Source organism: Acinonyx jubatus, chromosome C2, assembly GCF_027475565.1.
Source record: "Acinonyx jubatus isolate Ajub_Pintada_27869175 chromosome C2, VMU_Ajub_asm_v1.0, whole genome shotgun sequence".
Classification (NCBI taxonomy): Eukaryota; Metazoa; Chordata; class Mammalia; order Carnivora; family Felidae; genus Acinonyx; species Acinonyx jubatus.
Window position 1 is genome coordinate 60,406,125 of NC_069384.1, and position 15,605 is coordinate 60,421,729.

Here is a 15,605-nt window from a genome sequence, read left to right on the forward strand (position 1 = left end):
GGCTGAAAACCATAGAAAATTCTGGAGGCAGAAGGATGAATAAGACACACACTCTATCCTTGAGAAGTTCATGGTTTAGTTGAAAGATATGCTTACAAACAATACAAAACAATGCAAAAAAGTATTACAAACAATATAATGTGAGAGTGGTATTAGCAGAGAATATAAAAGTTGCTCTGAGAATGTGCAGAAAGGAGTCCCTCACTGTCTAGAACGATTGGGCTAAGGCTTTCCAAGTGGTAAGAATTAGGTGAGTATCTTGGACAATCCCTGCCCTCTTCATCCCCAATTCTAAATTGAACATTTGTGCCTATTATATCTAAAATGTTTTTAATACAAAGTGGGATGAGGGAAGGGGTAAAGTGCACACATAATTTCTCCTTGGGTAGCTAGAATTGCCAAACACACTAAAGCATGTATTTTTGTGCAGCTACTGCAAAATCAGAGCTTAAAACAATCTGCCAAATTTTTGCAAATGTCCTGTTCTTTCCTTTTCACTGGCTCATGCATCAGGGACACAAGGTGGCACTGTCGTGCTGACATTCATTTCAGGGCCCTTTCTAAATGGACAATTTGGAAAGAGGCAAAAGGCCCTACTGTGATAACTAAAACCAGAGTGGTAATACTGGCCTTCTGCTATGTCTACCAGCATTAATGGTGGCTGAGGAAAGAGTAAATCATTTTGTATTTCATGAACATCACATGATGCCTGTATATAAAAGAGAACATATTCTCTGATGGTTCCTACAAAATGTCATGTTGTGTGTTCATAGAAATGTCCAAAGGAATACAGTGCCCCTCTGCCAGTGGAAAGCCGTAAGTGAACTGTTTACCATGGGCAAGGCCGTGGACATGGACCGCCTCTCCATCTAGTGGCCAGTGGGAAAGAATGGAACCATAGTGTTCGCTTGGTTAAAAGCAGGCCTTTTATCAAACCAACCATAGGCAATTATGTCACTTTGTCTGACAAATGACAATTTGGGGTTTATTGCATTCATTGAATCATTAAACAGACCTAATAATACACTGAATTGACATCCACTTAAGCTAAAGACAACAGCAACCAATAATAATAATAATAATAATAATAATAATAATAATAAAGTACGTGGGCTCTCTCAGAGCAACTAAAATCCCTTTATTCTTCCATCATTACCAACTTAAACTTCTCTCCAGATGTTTATGATTTATAGTTAGAAAATGTAAGCAATATTGTATAGCTATTTAAAATAAAATTATACATTCTTTAAGATAAAAGAAAATCTGCAAAGGAGCTTTCCCCTTCATTTTATAGGCAAGGAATCTGAGGAATAGGGAGGTTATGATTTATTCAAAGTCATTATAGTCAGGACTAGAAACCAAGCCTCCAGATTTTACCACTTTAAATCCTTTTTGGCATTAATTAATGCCTCCTGTTCTGCAGAGTAGTGCTTTTTTTTTTTTTTTAACCACGCCATAGTGTTTCTCCCAACATGCTAGGAAAATAGTTTCTAAAACTTTTATTCACATATTTTGATGCTAGGTTGATAGGACTGAAGCTATTGTATATAAGTCCTTACACATCATCATATGCATGGGTATATTCTGAGGCTATTATAATAACATGCTTTTAAAAAAAACTAACCAATTAGTCACATTCATTCAACATTTAGAAAGCAAAGTGGGCAGGGAACAGAGTAGAATGTGCTAGTCAAACTCACTATACAGAAATGGTTTCAGAAAGCCATTTTGTAAAAAGAAACCTAAATCCATTCAGACTGACAGGAAGTTTAGAGTTGTTTTTTTGTTTTATTTTATATAAAAAGTATTTGATTTCATTTTAAGAGAGGAAACACACACACAAACTTACACTGTCGATCACTTCAACCATTTTAATTAAACTCATGATGCAGTTTTGCTACATGCCTTGGGAATGCTTTATTGGGAAGGTTTCATATCAAAACAAATGAAATCTGTCCACCAACTATGAAAATCTGGTCACAACTCCAAACCTAACTTAAAACTTAAAATAAGACAAAAGGTATGAAGATAACTCCAAGATAAAATAACTCCAAACTTAAAATAAGACAAAAGGTATGAAGAAATCCTGGCAAGTGAATATAGAAGTATGAGATGTTCTGGCTTCCTCTTCTATGATCTTTTGGTGGCAACTTTGGAATCTTAGAGCGGAGGAGGAATTTAGCAGATCTACAGTAGATAGGTGTAGGAAGAAGGTAGTGCTGTTGTTGGATAGGCTAGATGGCTTTTACGGGGGTGGGGGGGGTTGGGAAGTCTTTTTCTTTCGCAATAAACATAGAAGCTTCAAAAGCACCCACCCCTCCACTGGCAGCTTTACTTGTATTCTTATCCCCATTTGCTTCCTAATCATCTCTATTCTTCTCCCCTCTTGAGATGAGGTGAGGCAATAAAACCACTGTTGATGTGAGGAATTCAAAAAAGTTAAGAACTATTCCAATTCTTTTTACCCAACTTACAGTGCAGGTGGTAGGTGCATAAGACCAAGAAGATGCAAACATTAGTAAATATGTGCAGACCCATAGTACATTTAATGTGCCAAAGAAATTGTGTAATGTTCAGTATTTAAAAACAGAAAAATCCAACACATAAAGCCACTCTTGCAACTCTATTTGCCTTGTTCCCGTTTAAACGTAAAAGAGAGGATAACATTTACACTGCTTAAATGTCTTGGTACCTAAATAAGGTGTTTTGTTTGTTTACAATAGTAGCCTTACAGTTTTCATATAAATACATATATCTACCAGATAAATTACATAGCCTAGAACATTCATAGTTTTCTGCTAGCAAGTTTTTTACTAGGTTTTAATTTTGTACCTGAACAAACTGACAACTTTACTTTAATTTTCTCTCAGTTGCATTTCATTTACTGGAAAGAAGCTCAAACTATAAAAGGAATTTGCCAACAACAAATCACAATTTGATTACAACAGTAATTCAGAGAACATTTCTGAAAGAAAGGTAAAAATAGCAAATACCCAGGTTCATTTAGTAAAAAACCCAAGGCTTCTAACCATTAGATAGAATTAAAATTTAATTAATTTAAAGTCAAACATGGATTTTTAAAAGTTTAGATTAAGAATTTTCAAAAAAAATACCATTATGTATGACATTAATAATTATTGCCATTTTTAGTTTCAATTTATTGAACATTGGTTTAATTTCCAAAACCCTAAATCCCATTTAGTAGTTTCATATGTATTGAATGCAAATCTTTACATTAGTTTTTTAATATTGAAAGTTTTCAAATACTTAACATTATAACATATGTACATTAAATTCACGATACCTTGAGACCCACAGGTATTCAGTATCAAAATACTTCTAATATCAAGGAGGTAAACATATTATGCTATAATGACCACCCTTTCAATCAGTTTCAAAGGCTAACTATTCAGAAATTAATAATATCCCCAGTTTCCATCTAGTAACGAGATAGGTCAATGAATTCAGCCATTGCTCCTTGTCTCAATATTCCTACTTGGAAATCAGTAGCTAACTTTCTCCGAGTTAAAGCAGTTATAAAAGGGTTGCTTTGGTTAACTGAACTGTAAAACTGCTTGGCTGGAGTTTCACTTGAGTGTCAAAAGACTCCCTAAAGGTAAGTGCCATGCCCTCAAGCTGATTACTGTCAAGTGAACTGCAGAATCACCAAAGGCTAGATCCTGGAGTAGAGGAAAGGTTCTGAAACCAAAGTTAAGCAGAATTTGCACATTTGCACACCACTTAATTATTATCACAGTCGAACAGCTAGAGTGGCAGAAAAGCCCTTTTTTCTTATGGGCCCTTGAATGTTGTCCCCAGCATCTGTTGTAGTGGTTACTACATATACTACAGTAATGATAGATGGCATTATTTCCTCCCACAACCTTAAAAGCTTGCCTATGATAAAATCAGAAGTAAAAGAGCTCAAAGAATATATTTTTGATACATTAAATGTAATTGGTATCAATATTATTTGATGATTAAATGTAAAATATGTTACAGGAAAACATAAACTCAGGCATTCTCTAGAATTTCTTGATACAGATATTGCCCTTGGGTTTTTGGTAAAGAATTAAAAGGATTTTACTAGCGATTTGACATTGGCTATAATCCCTGAGGATTCTGCGAAATGCCAGAAATTACTTAAGCAATGAAAATGCACAAAACATAAGTCTGTGAGAAAATTACACATTTCAAGTTTTGCCAAATACCTACGCATCCTATACAGAATTTGAAAGTTCGGAACAAAGAATCAAATGGCCAATGATACTCTAGTATCATTATAAATAATACCTAATGATTATACAAGGTAACCAAAATGGCTTATACAATATGAAAAAAAAAAAAACATTTGAAAGAGTTGATTTCTAAGTTAATACTAATGCTTGCATGTATACACTTACTCAACTGCTAGGTGTTTATTGTCCTTGTTGTAGGTGAACTATAAGTGATATTTGATTTCCATAATTTGCTTGTGATAGTTACACAGCCATAAAAACAAAACTATTTAGATTTTCTTTTCAGCGCTATGCAACTTTTCATCCTAATAAGATTCTTACTGGTTAAGGAACTTGAGATGGATATACTATTTTACTTTTTTCATAGAAGTTCGGTATATTCTCCAGTGACAACTGTAGTTTGTTAAAATGTATTTGTAAAGTGGCCCGCAAGGCAAATCAGCTCTAATATCCTTTATCAATTTTAGACCTAAGGAGGCCACCTTTGAGACTGAAGAAGACTGGAACTAGCAGCATTCAAAGAATGTCCACATCAGTCCTTCCTTTGCCAGAAAGGATCACTAATTAGCAATATCAGCAATATCCACACACCTTGCCAGACCCTGGGACAACACATTTGCTCAGAGTCTGAACTTGGTTTCCTATGTGGTAGCATGGCCAGCGCCTACTCAGACTTGGGTAAGTCCATGAACACATCCACTGATCATTTCTGTATTTGTAGAAAGCCAGGACATGTGTAGATAATCACACAATTGGATATTTATGAAGTGCCAGATTTTATGAATACGGGAATTTGTTAATTAGCACAAGGACTAATCATTAAAATTCAAAAATAGATAAATAAACAGGAATGCCATTTATTTGTTCACATTTCAGAGGAAAGTATGCAGCTGTGATCCTTTTGATGAATGTAGACTTCTGGAGAAAAATGTGAAGAAGTAAAGTATCTGCAAGTTTTAAACTCTTAATGAGTAAAATCCAGGAAATTACTATATAGTCTTTATATTAAAAATAATCATAGTAATTCTTTCCTTAAGTTAAAAAAAAAAAAGTTAAAGCCAATGTGTGCTTAGCATCTGAATTATACTGTCTTGCTATTCCACTGTTTTTGGTCCTTTCCAAGGAGCCAAAGCTAATTTTTACCACACAGAAGTTAAAAAGCACACACACGTCACTCTGTACCAAATTGTTTTAGCTATAGGGCATGGCAAAGCATGAAATAACTGCTTTAGAGCACTTCCTCATGTGGGTGTGTTAGATAACTGTCTGCTCCAATATTAAAATGAACCCCACTGTGACCTGACCAAGACATCAGGGCTCTCAATAGTCTTCATGTGCTGATAGGAAGGGGCCACCATAACCAGTAAGGCTACTTAATGACTTTTCCGGCACCCGATAGACCTGCAGTGACACACACCTTTCAGCTTTCCAAAGCCCCATCTAGCAGAGTACACTGGTTTTAAGTTTACTTATGCACATTTTACGATGTTCTGTACTATACAGACTTTGACAATCCCTCCCCAAAGAGGCCAAGATTATTTTTCATACTAAAAATATTTTATACCTACTGAAGGCCAACAGTTATAATGCAAAGGAAAACATACGCACATTCTAAAAATCAAGCCAACCATAAATATGACTAAATTTTTGCTTTCTTATATTCTTTCTAGAAGGTTAAGATAAATTTTCATCTCCTAAAAGCCTGTCCATTTTTTGTTGGCTTCTCATTAACATAAATATACTTAACATGAAATTTTTAAAATGTCATATCTGCAAAGAATCTGTGATTTCTTTACCCATACCTGTGTGAGAATATATACATACTTTCACATATATGCACACAGATATCTCCACACATACACATAAAAAGAAAAAGAATTGTTGATCAAGAGATACATGAAAGATTTCTTAAAAAAAAAAGGTAGAATTTCAGATAGTCCTCACAATGTTAATATAGAAAATGACAGGTGCATGAGACATGCACACTTCTGACATGACACTTTTTTGTTTTAAAACAAATTTTTGGGTCAAGAGTTTGAAATGGAGAAAAATCACATTTGAAACAGTATATACTATGTACCATATTAACATGCACTTTCAATAGACTCCCCCAAAAACTTTCCCTTTAAATTTTTGGGGGAAAAAACCTCTGACAGGACCTGAATGTACTTAGTATTTGTTCTGCTCTTGGTCAAAGCTGTCCTTTCCAGTTTAAAAGACACTTTAGGCAATAGAAGCAAATTAAAAGTCTCCAAATAAATTTTTAAAAAGAAAGGGGAAAAAAAGACTTTTAGCAGTAAAAGTTCACCACCCTCTTGGAATAATGGATTTTTAATAAACATTTTACTAGGTTTGAACCTTGAGAATATGTTTGGGAATCTGCTCTAGCGTCCCAGGTGGCTTAAGAATATTGCTTTATGGACTTCTTTGTGTTGTCAGAGAGGCCTAATGGAATTAAAAAAAAAAAAAAAAGTCTGCCACTTCTATTAAATAAATATTTTATTACGAAAAAGGTGATTGTTATTATCAAAGATCTTTATAGATCAGCGTCCATTTTTTATCATTCCTCCTGTATATGCTCAAAAACGTTTGCGTGTCTTACTGACTTAATTTTTATCAAAGGAATGGCAGTTTTACTTTCGGACAAATCCAAATAAAACTCCATTAAGAGTCCATTTCAAATGGACCTATTTAACTACTCTTTTGAATTTCGAAGAACACTCTTCTGGGAAAACTGTTCAACAATGTCAGCTAGTTGTGAAATGCAACTTTTCCCACCATAAAAAAGAAAAAAAAATAAAGGAAAAACAAAGCACCTCAGAACTATGTTTGAAATAACAAATACATTATTTATAGTTCCCGAAATGTTCAATGAATCCTTGCAGTTATGCATAAGATGGCCTGATACACTTCATAGCTTCCACTTTATAAAAAGATAGCCAGCCCCCACCCTGTCCTCCCCAAGCATAAATACACAATAACATACTGAAAAGAAACTGTCCTAGGATAAAAACTGTTTGTTAAGAAAGTTTGCATTCTTACTAACCACAGTGATATCCCTATAAATGCAAAAGTCCATCTGCAAAATAAAAGTTACAAAACAGAGTACCTTGTTCCTTTCAAAATACACCCCCCCAGATGTAACATAGAAGAGTGTATGATGATAAAAATAATTTCTAGATTCTTACCCACCCTCAGTGACTACCCCTCACCTTACAGCCAATGCCATAAAATAAATATGCTGGCAAAAAGTATTCAACCTGCTTCAAGGATTTAAACTGTAAATATGGACTTTAAACTTCAATGTAAAACAAAGAACAAGAGTCTCACTTTAGTAATACCCGCACTGGCACTGCAGCTAAAACTCATTGGCACATAACTAACAAAACCCAGTTAGCAATAAATAAGGACAACATGATATATAGACAGACAGATGGAATTGCATAAACAGACAAGAAAAGCAAAGAGACTAACAAACATACGGAGGGGTCTGTTATAAAGAGTGAAAGATACTGATTTATCTGGTACTGTAGTGAGAAAAATAGGTTTGTTTGTAATTATTTTTAAAGTAATTAAACTGAATCACAGGGGCACACCCTTAAATAAGTAAGAGGAAAATTGGTAGAGGGTAGGCCTCCTATAAATGTTCCAAATTTCAAGCTAGCAACAGCTCTGTCAAACTTAAATCTGGAAATTAAAATTCAAGGGAGAAAGAATAAAAGCATTGGGGGCTAAAGGAGATGATAGGTAGAGGGGGGATTGAGGAAGCAGGCATTTTTTTTTTTTTTATGAAAGTTGTCTGCCCTACCTTCTTCCCCAGCGCTGAGTTTCTCTTCTCATAATCGGTGTCTCCCTGGAAGTACAGTGTGAGTGGTAATGACTGCCTGCCTCCCTAATGAGTCCATTTTCCTGCTCTTGATGTTGTGTATATACACACACTGCAACCTACCTTACAAACCACAGAGACGGGAAGAGAGAGAGAGAGCAAGAGAGAGGGAGGGACGGGGGGGGGGGGGCAGAGAGGGAGAGAGAGACAGAGACAGAACAAGCGAGAGAGAGAGAGAGAGAGAGAGAGGGAGAGAGAAGAGGAGGAGAGAGAAAGAAAAACAGAAAGAAACAGAGAGAGAAAGGCACAGACAAAGCCCTCCTACCAGACAGCAGACAGCCCTCCTTCCCCTATCCAGCAAAATGCAACTCGGTCTAATGCAGCAACAGGTTCAGTATTGCCAGACTAACAGAGTGAAAAAGGTATATTCTCTATATCATTACTGCTTGCAAATAAACAGTTTAAGAGCAGCTGGCTCCACCTTCTTTATTTATGCTCCATTATGAGGAATGTATTGTTTCAGTTCTGGCACACAGTACATGTAATTATCAAAATACATTTTTGCATATTAGCAGGAACTAGTGAAATGCATAGCTTATTTGTGCAATCTTTTAAAATTTTTTTAATGTGAGAAGAGTGTCAACAAATCTGCTCTGACAAAAGCCTAGTAATGATTTTAAAGTCAGAGGCAGTCTTAAAGGAGGCTCTGAAAGAAAGACTCCATACAATAGGAAACTGATCTCAGACAAAACTGATAACTGCAAAGAAGAAATCATTGCTCAGTAAATAAATCAAGACCATACACACAATTGCAGACAAAAACAGAATTAAGTTTAATTAAGTACTAATAGACTAGTACTCTAGAAGACTTAGATTGGTTTCTTATTTGAAGCATCTATCTGTACAAATATCACAATGCATTGTACTCTGTGTGAACAGGTGCAATGCATATAGTACATAATGTTACAACAACAGAAATAAATCCCATTAGGAGCTTCTGTCATAAATAGGACAAGATTTCAATGAATATGGGTCTGAAACCATAGCAGAAACCCCTTGTTCTTTTATAAGGAGGGAAAAATAAAATTAATCAGTGTTTCTAAATAAGTCTTCCTTAAAAGGGAAAAACAAAACGAACCAAAACAAAACTGTTTTTCTTTGTCTGATATACGAACCATTTTTTTCATGGGCTAGAACCAAAATACTGCTGGTATTACACTCCCCACCACACTATGTGATCCTCACACCTTTTCTCTACTCCCAGGTGACTTTTCCTCCCTTAAGTGATATATTTGCAGCTATGGAATTACAAACATCAAAAAACAGAACAAGTTTCAAGCTCTTCTTCTTGTCCCCAGATTTTTTAAAACTATACTCTGCTTGTCTACCTACACATCCACCTTCCTTAAAATATTTCTATACAGTTTGGCTGTGTGTCACTATGTGGGACTTAGAAACATCACAATAGAAGTTAAATATTCTAAAGAAAATTTACACAAAAATGAAAAATGTGAGTGCCTCTGACCTACTTAAACCCTGAATCTGGGAACCAATAATTAATTGCATATTAAGTATATTAATTTTAAAATCATCCTTTTTATATGGTTTTGTGTTTTACCATGCTTCAAAAATTAGAATACGTTCCTTTGCATAAACAAAACTACTGTACCATATAAGCATCAATTCCTTCCTTTAAAAGCCAGTTTTCAGTTAATAAAATAAAGAACTTAATCACTTCAATATATAACTTATAGATCAAGTCTATCATGAGTTGATTCACAAAAATATTTTAGAACATCAGTTATACCTTGGGTCATTACGTTGGTTCAGAATGGAGATAGGCATTGATTTAGCTATTATAAGGGTAGATAACCTATAGAACAGAAATTAGAAGATGCTGTCTAGCCACACATTGTGCAAACTGTCCTGGGAAATTCTAGTAGGAAACCAAGAGTCCAGCCCTCCACTCTCACTGAAAACCACTAATTCTAATTCTCAGGTGCTGCTGCAATAGTGTTTTACCCCTCTCAAGGGTGGTTGCGTAATAAAGAGGGGACAGATACACAGGAAAGGGGATGTAATAAAATAAACAGATATGCTTTTGGTCTCACGTCTTAAGAAAAACCTTTCTAAAATACACTCAGTGTTGCCTAAGGTACCAGCACGCATCTCACCCCTTACTGCTCAGCCTGGCAGTTCTGTTTTTCTACTATTGCCCTATTGTTTCTCTGAAGCTGTATTCCAATGTTTGAAGAAAAATGCCACTTAAAAAAGCACACAGGCCTCACAGTTTGACAGACTGATTCAAATTAGATATAACCATGTCCTGATTTTTAAAATAAGGTTCTAGGTATTTTTGTTTTGTATCGTTTTGTTTTAACCCAAGGAGAATAAGAAGACATTATTTGATTTCCACCAGCAGGAGTCAAAAGGAATGTAAAGGACCGTGAAACTATTCCCCTTTTCTAAAAAACAACTAGCTAGTTGAATTTTAAAAAGAAAAAGAAATATTTTGGCTTAGTGCAAAATGCACAACACCTCAATGCTTTCTCCATATCTTCACACTTTACTAGATTCCAAGCACAGTAAGTGGCACATTCTTAGTATTTTCTGGAGTTCAAGATACACTCTCCCCGCTGGGACGCAAGACCCATGCACTGAATTAACCATAGCACCATGTGAAACAATAATCCTAATTGACTATCAGACTCTGGAAGTTATAGTTATTAAATTAAGTGGTTTTGTATGCTGATATGCCATGGAGCAATTTCATCTGGTAGAAAGATCCTAGAGTGGGAGTTAAAAACTGGTTTTGGTCTCAGCATGGCCACAAGTAGACTGTATGCCCTGCGCAAGCCATGTAACCATCCAAATGGAAATGAAGTTTCCACTTCTTCAAATAAAAAAATAATTAAATTTAAAAGGAAGGAACTGAAGTAGATAACATAACAATGATTACGATGATAGCTAATGCTTAGGTGGTTACTATTTGCCAGGTCCTCTTCAAAGTATTTTTCATTTATTAACTCATTAAACCCTAGTGACCCTATGAAGTAGAGATTATTTTTAGTGGCACTTTCAGATGAAGAAACAGAGAGGTTAAGCAATTTGCCTGAAAGCACACAGCAGAGGAGTAATAGCATTTGAACCCAGCCTGTCTGGTTTAGAGCACAAGTTTAATCCCTGCATCCTACTCTCTCCCAGTATCTAATGGCAGCTAAGTCCCCATCTAACCACAAGATTCTGTGCTTAGGAGTCAAACTCAACACATCCTGACGATTTCTCACATCTTGCTTACTAATACAGCATAGTACAGATTTGCTCTTCTAATTTACAGAGTTCTCAACACATCTGGTTTAAGAGTCTAGCAACTCTATTTAAAAATTTACATAATCCATTCAGTTGCCTTTCTTTGTTTCCAAATGTCCATAAATATGTGCTTCCATTTGCTTGAACTGAAAAACAACCTGTAATCAACAAGTCTATCAATGTATAAAGCCTACTTGCATTATATATAATTCCCATAGATTATTTGCTTAAGTGCCCTCTGTTTAAAAAACAAACAAAAATTTTAAAAAATCTACATAGTCCTTAAAGTTTCCTTAGTTCAGGTATGAAATATCTAATACTAATGCAAATAATTGCTTTAAAAAAAACTAAATAAATAATAAATAAAATACAATAAAAAATACCGTTTTCCAATAGCCTGAGAAAATCGTGGAAAAAGCAAGGATTCAATTACACATGATTTGTGAGAGATGTTGAATAACCATCATTAGATTTTACACACTTGGTTTTAACTTTGAATTATTTAGAGATATATTCTGAATACTTTGATACTAATGACTCATTCTGCAAGAAAGAATTTGCCCTTGCTCTGATCTTTGTGCATTAACTAAACATGGATTATATGTCCACTCTGTGCCATTCAGGACACTTGGGGGTAAAAAGTGAAGATAAAACATATGATTTAGTTTCTGCTTTTGAAGACTTCACAGCCTGGTTGGGGGACAGACTTGCAGCAAACAATATTAGTATAAGCAAATAATCTTGCCATTACATGGCGTGATATCTCATGTAATGCAGTGCCTTAAACTTTGTGCTTCTCCCTCAGAATAAAGTCCAACAAAATAAATACCTAAATTTAATATGTGGCTTATGAAAGACATGTGTATGCACGCACAAGACAGGGACTAGTACTAAGGTTAGATTGGAGACAAATGTGGAGCAGAAGGAGGTACTGGAGACAAATGGTTTATTCTCTAGCAGTGTAGTTTATAGACCCATTGAGTACACTTTATTCATTGCCCCCAAGGCGCCTAGAAAAGTCTTCTACAAGTACACAGTACATGAAATTCTTAAATGATTGTGGAAATCAGTGATAGATATTAACCTGGAGCATACAGTTTCATTAATTTTAGAGTCACAGAGTACTCTGGGAAATGAACACTTCCAAAAGTACATGAAGGGTGAGATTTTTTTTTTTAATCTTGAAGACAAAAAAATTCAACTAATTTCAAAAGCATTTACCACTATCCTGAACACACTTTAATCAAGTCCTTTTTCAGACATCGCTAATGTTTTTATATCATGTGAGGCTAAACAGGAAAAAAACGTTGAAACATTTTAAGATTGTTCAAAGGAACATTCCCAAAAGAAAAAAGAAGGGGGAGTAGTTAAAAAAAAAAAAAAAGTCATATTGCAATGAAGGACAGAACAAGTTTTAGCCCTGGTACATGGTTGGAAAAGCAAAGACTGGGGTAATGGGTCAAAATGAGTAAGTGCTATACTAAGTACTGATTTTGTCATTGAGGCCACCATCATAAAGTAATTCTATTGTGGTATATATAATTAGACAATAATCCTTAATTTGAGTCACCAGTTTTAAAACTGTGTCCCAGGAGTCCCAAGAAAAACTAGAAGAGCCTGTAGATAAATCATAGTTTCCTAGTAGAAGACCAGTAGTATGATCCTTAAATAGGAAGAGATACATTTCAATTCTAGTCAACAAATATTTAAGTTTTAAACAAAAACAAAACATTCCATGAAAACTACATCATTGGGAGTATCTTTAGTATGCCCTTTGCAGTGCTACAGTCATTTTATCCTTTAATATACTTCCCATTGCCATTGGACTGAAGGACCCACCAGAACAGGGACTCTATTTATCAAGCTTTGACAGCCTAATATCTGGAAGAACACCTGGAGTACAGTTAAAGCTCAATAGAGCTTTCTTGAATGAATGAATGAATGAATGAGTGAATGAATGAAAAAACAAAGCAACAATATATGGAATTTATAAACCTTGGTTAAATATTTTAACAAACTTGGGTTCTAAGGATGATATAAACCACCTCTAAATAGCATTTAAACTTTTTAAATTATATATAAAACATATTCTTACTTTAAGATCTTGTGAAAAATGAAAATGGTACCAAAAAAGTAATACTATTCAACTTTTCTCTATGTATGAAAAATTTTTTAATAAAATGTTGAATAAAAAAGTATTGTCCTATATAGCTAGCAGGATTTTAATTCGAATAATCTCTGAGAAGAAAATTCAGCTTCCCTTCACATTTCACTTATCCATTATTTCTTTCACTTCTACTACATAAGTGTTCAAGTATAAGTTGAAAGTTGGCCTTAAAATTCCTCATAGGAGAGAAACAATCCCTTTTCAAGAAAACACTTTAGTAAGCTGGTTAAGGTCAGAAAGTGGGTGGGAACTGAATAATTCTTCTTGTGGTGCCAAAGTGTACTCCATAAGAAACTAATGACAATTTGAAGGCAGGGGAGCATAGAGATGACAGAAGAGGAGGAAGAGAGGAGAATGATAAGAAAGAAAGGTGGGTAGTGAGAAATTCCCAATGTCAAGGTGGCCAAAAGATTTTTCTAAAAAGAATGATGCCTAATATTAACTTCTAAGACATTTACATTTTGCCAATCTTCTTCTCTTCAAACCTTCTGGAAAGCTTGTACGGCTTTGTTTACTAGTGTAATGAGGAGTACAAGGATGGAAAATGAAGGTACTGTGATAAATTCATCCATATACTGTAGCCCTTGCAAACATAGAAGCTTCTTAGAGAGACCAGAGTTCCAAGGAGTGACCAGTGGCACTGTGAACAGTGGTCAGTAAATGGTGGATGGTGAATAGCAAAAAGTCAAAAGCATGTTTAACATAGAATGACTCAGATATAGATATGAGTCAATCACCTTTTCCCACAAATATACAGGAGAAATACGGTCAGAGAGAAAAAGCGTATAGATTAATGTCTGAATTACAATTTATTATAATTTAATTGTTAATACCTCCATCAATTAAATGATATGAATATCTCCAGAAACACAGGAAAAGAGTACCTTCGTGACACAATAAATTTTAAATCAAAGGGTTAAAAAGCATTAAAATGTCATTTGCAATATCTCCCTCGCTCTAGAAAAATGTATTAGACATGTATACTACATGAACTTTTCCTGCTCCCTGCTCAATCGTCTCTCTTAAACAATCTAGGACAGTGCTGGCAACTGTCTTTAAAGTTTCAACACTTACATAATAATTTATTCATATGTACAGGTTATATTCAATACACAAGGAAAAAGAAACAGAAACTGTGGCGTGTGTTCTATAGGAAAAATAAAAGTCACATAGAAGATACATAACAGGGGCGCCTGGGTGGCTCAGTCGGTTAAGCGTCCGACTTCGGCTCAGGTCATGATCTCGCGGTCCGTGAGTTCGAGCCCCGCGTCGGGCTCTGTGCTGCCAGCTCAGAGCCTGGAGCCTGTTTCAGATTCTGTGTCTCCCTCTCTCTGACCCTCCCCCATTCATGCTCTGTCTCTGTCTCAAAAATAAATAAACATTAAAAAAAAAAAAGATACATAACAGAGGCATCTTAATTGCTAATAGCTGTTATTTGTCCAGCAGATTGGTGAGCTCTCCACCATCCTCCTTGGTGATTCTACCCGCAAAAACTCCATCTTGTTCTTCTGATCTAAAAAGGTGCTACTGGGGCGCCTGAGAGGTTCAGTCGTTTAAACGTCCGACTTCAGCTCAGGTCATGATCTCGTAGTTCGTGAGTTCCAGCCCCAGTTGGGCTCTGTGCTGACAGCTCAGAGCCTGGAACTGCTTCAGATTCTGTGTCTCCCTCTCTCTCTCTGCCCCTCCCCACTTGCACTCTGTCTCTTTCTCTCCAAAATAAACATTTAAAAAAAAATTAAAAAGCTGCTACTATTAGAAAAGATTCATTCTTAAAATAAAAATTACCACTACTACATGTGTCAAGAACTGTGCTTAATGCTACTTACGCATGTCATTGAATCCTCCCTACAGCCTTGTAAGAAAGGTAATATTAATGTTCTCATTTATAGATAAGGACACTGAGGCTCCAAGTCACCTAGCTACTAAGTGGTAAAGTCAGGCCTAAAATCAATGCAATGGAATTTATGAGGGATAGAGGGAGAGGCTTGACAAAATTACTTTAAAAATGTTCTAGAATAATAAACTGGTGGTATTACGAAGATTTTGAAAAAAGACTAATGGTGGG

The 15,605-nt window shown here is 35.4% G+C and overlaps 1 protein-coding gene across 39 annotated transcripts in view; it reads right to left on the reverse strand.

Annotated features, from left to right (window-relative positions):
• The window catches only part of ZBTB20 (zinc finger and BTB domain containing 20), a 762,566-nt gene that overhangs the window by 710,379 nt on the left and 36,582 nt on the right, over positions 1 to 15,605 (reverse strand). For 6 of the 39 annotated variants that reach the window (XM_053221869.1, XM_053221856.1, XM_053221861.1 and 3 more), the window contains exon 1: positions 8,047 to 14,912. The exons of the other annotated variants lie outside the window; for them this stretch is intronic. The gene's annotated coding sequence lies outside the window, so the exon portion shown is untranslated. Of the gene's footprint in view, positions 1 to 8,046; positions 14,913 to 15,605 lie in introns of those variants that run through there. 39 annotated transcript variants of the gene reach the window in all.